The following is a 3,996-nucleotide window of genomic DNA, read 5'->3' as shown; positions in this document are numbered from 1 at the left end:
GTGAGGCGCAGCCAGGAGAAGTTGAGATGGGGATGGGTGGGCTGGCCCGCGCGGTTATCCTGGCGTCTGGCCCCTTTGCCACATCAGCAGGTCAACGGGCAGGGTTCCTGGCGTCTGCTTCGCAACCCAGACGCCAGGGATGTTGGCGTCTCCCAAAGAGGTCAAAATCGAATTTTTTTTAAACGAGGTCAAATCGGGATTTTGTTAGCCTTTTAGGTAATAACAGTAATTTTGTCCCATCTTGACTGCTGCTACAGGAATTGAATCGAAATCGTGGGCACACACACGGTACTACTGGTAGCTTGTCGTCTAGGCCTGTCTGAAAGAAGGTGTGGCAGCGCCAGTGTACTGGAGTCTAGTGTGGACACCTCGTCGTCCCGTCGTATCACCCGGCCAGACCACGCCACTAGTACATCACTCAATCATGGGCGTCCCATTGGATCCACCAGCTTCTTCTTCCTTTCCTTTCTTTTTTCCTTTCATTAAAGAGTGCTAGGAGTACATGCTCCTGCCTGTCAAGACAATCGCCCAAACAAGGCGCGAGTGAGTCGGCGAGTGCAATGATTGTGACATTACCGTTCGTTCATGCATCCTTAATTGCCAAAAGCAATGTGACACCTGGGTGGAAATGGTAATTAATAAAGCAAGTGCATCGGATTATCAAATCCAAAGCCCGGTGGGGTACCTTCTAAGGTAAACATCGACCAAACAGCAACCTGCGCGTGCGTGCTAACTTGGGCCTGCCACGTTACAAACCTTGCAGCTTACTGCCGCTAATGCGAAAACAGCCCATGAAAAACTTTCTTTTTTGGCACTTGGCACACCTCAGATATAAACTTGCATGTGCTTAAACAGATTCCTTTTTTTTTGCACTCGGCACACCATATGGTCACTGGTAGTAGTGCTGATTTACAATGTGGTGCTTAGCAGAACATTCTTCTTCTTACACTTGGCCAGGTGTTGATTTCACAATGCGCTTTTAACAAAATCAATTTGAACATCTGGAGCATCGTCACAGGTGTTAGTACTAGTTTTACAATGTGATTAACAAAGTCTTTCCTTTCTTACACTTTGCACGTACCGCTGATGACACTCGCAATGCGCTTACCATGATCACTCGCAATGCAACACTTGTTAGAAAATGGTGATAAAGCAAGTGCCCTGTGTTGACGGACAAGTTGGCAATGCAATAATCGATGTATTGATGGGGTGCCGGTGCACGTATATATAATTACAGGGTAGGCCTCAACCTCAACTATACTAAACTAGGAGGTGGGCCACAACACGAATATACATGCAACACAAAATATATACTCAACACCCCCCGCAGTCAAAGCGTCGCCGGAGACACAGAGACTAGACCGAAACTCCTCGAAGACGGAAGTAGGCAATCCCTTAGTCATCACATCAGCAAACTGTTGCGACGTTGGAACGTGGAGAACCTGAACACGGCCAAGGGCAACCTGCTCTCGCACGAAGTGAATATCGAGCTCAATATGCTTCGTACGTCGATGGTGCACCGGGTTGGTAGAAAGGTAGACCGCGCTGACGTTATCGCAGTAGACAAGAGTGGCCTTGTGAACATCACAAAGCAACTCCTGGAGCAGCTGACGGATCCAAGAGCACTCGGCCACGGCATTAGCCACGGCGCGATACTCTGCCTCGGCGCTGGAGCGGGAGACCGTGGGCTGCCGCTTCGATGACCAAGAGATCAACAATGGCCCAAGGTAGACGCAATAGCCGGACGTGGAACGCCGGGTGTCGGGGCAGCCAGCCCAGCCGGCATCCGAGTAAGCAACGAGGTCGGTGGAGGCGGAGGCCGTCAGGGTGAGTCCCAACAAAGACATGGTGCCGCGTATGTAACGGAGAATACGCTTCACCAGGGTCCAATGAGAGTCACGCGGGGCGTGCATGTGGAGGCACACCTGCTGGACAGCGTCAGGTACTGTAAAGACCAGCAATGGAGCGATAGAACGCTACATCGGACGCGAGAGACCCCTCCAGAGCAGAGACCTTCGCCTTCGTGTCGACGGGGGTGGGCGCTGGCTTGCAGTTAAGCATGCCGGCACGCTCCAGAAGCTCGTGGGCGTACTTCTGCTGATCACTACAAGAAACCTGTTAATACATGACGGATTTCTGGTGACGTTCTCAGAAATCGTCATGGACTATGACGGTTTGCTCTTATCCGTCACAGAAAGCGTCATCGATCAACAGGATGTGAGTGCCCTCTGAAAAAGGTAGCCCCTCTATGATGGACATCGATGCAGAAAGAAACCGTCAGCCCGTCGTATCACCTCGATGCCGAGGAAGTAGTGCAGGGGCCCCAAGTCCTTGAGGGCGAACTCATCACGAAGATGAGCCGTCAGCCGCTGAAGGAGCTCAAGGGTGGATGCCGTGAGGATGATGTCATCGACGTAGAGAAGCAGATAGGCAATGTCAGCTCCTTGATGATACACAAAGAGTGAGGCATCGGAGCGAGTGGACTGAAAGCCCAGAGACTGCAGGAAGGCTGCGATGCGCTGGTACCAGGCCCGAGGCGCCTGCTTCAACCCGTAGAGTGAACGGGAGAGCAAGCACACGAAGTCCGGATGCTCGTCGTCGACGAAACCAGTGGGTTGCTCACAGAACACCTTCTCGTCAAGATGACCGTGCAAGAAGTAACGTCTTGCTCCTGCCCGTTATGGCCGTTGGAAAGGGACAAAACAATATCCCAGGTATTCATTCATGTTTCCTCCTCCTCCTGGATGCAATGCAGGAGTATCTCTGTCATGTATTTTCACAATAATTGTACACGTAGTACTAGTACACGCATAGGGCCGGGGCGGACCCAATGCTCTCAGTCGATATCACCAAGCATCTTCGATGTCAGTTCAAATCATACGTACCCCTTGCCCACAAGGCCACAAACGAGACGAAATCATGTGTGCCCAGCCTCCTTTGTAACGATGGAATTTCGACGCAACTTCTCATCTTGCGACCGGATCGACGGCCTTGTTAGAAACATGCGTTCGTTTCATCGGAGTTGTAGAGGTGCGTCTAGAAATGCTTTTGGTGGTTCCTTTCGGCGAGAAACTGTTACATACTGAAGCCATCTGAATGCTGAAGGTGTGGCTTAATACTGCTGTAGCTTGGGGTTGGGTTGGTTCCAGCGGGGAGATGGGCTCACACACACACACACACACAGGCAGCATGAGCTAGCAGCCATGATTGCCAGCCAGCCAGCACCACGTAAATGTAATGCTTCTCCAACCCAACAATGTCGAGCTGGGTAGTCTGACGAGGTACCTGACCTACCATACCTGCACTGAACAAAAAATATCTCACTCCAGCGAGCCGAGCCTATCTCAGGAGGACGATGGAAACTCCCACATGTACCAATACATTAGTAGTATCACATTACCAAACGAGCCAACGGGCTTACAGAGGGGTAGAGAGAGCACTGGCATTGTCTAATCACTCTCAAGATTCCTGTAATCAGTACAGTAACCTCTGCACCTCCCTGCCTGTCCTGGTCCATGGAGAGGGGAGAGGCCAGCTGCCGCTGCATGCAGTGCAGAGGCAGAGGGAGACGACGGCTGCAATGCGGTGCAGGGAAGATGCGTTGTCCGTCTCACTGTTGGTATTTTGATAACCAGCTTTGCGGTTTGGGGTCCTGGGGAACAGCTGTCTGTTCGGGCACCCCATATGATTTGCAGTTAGCGGTAGATGGGGGCCCTGCCCTGCAAATAATGGTAAGTTGCCAGGGCGCAAAAGGACTTTTTCTCCTCCTTGAGTCCAGCTTCCAAGTCAAAAGCCCCGCCCGCCAAGGCCAACGGCCAAGCCCAAGGCAAAAGCTACAGTGCAGGGCTGGCCCGGGGCATGCCTGCATCATTGCATCCCTTGCTAACCCTAACCCTTCTCTCTCTCTTTTCTGAATATTTTCGTGTGTGCTGCCTGCCCTGTTGGATGGTATCCTAGAGACCCACTCCTAGACTACTCGACCTACCTGCGAGGCCG

This window comes from Triticum aestivum, chromosome 7D (genome assembly GCF_018294505.1).
Source record: "Triticum aestivum cultivar Chinese Spring chromosome 7D, IWGSC CS RefSeq v2.1, whole genome shotgun sequence".
Lineage (NCBI taxonomy): Eukaryota > Viridiplantae > Streptophyta > Magnoliopsida > Poales > Poaceae > Triticum > Triticum aestivum.
This window is presented reverse-complemented; position numbering follows the sequence as displayed.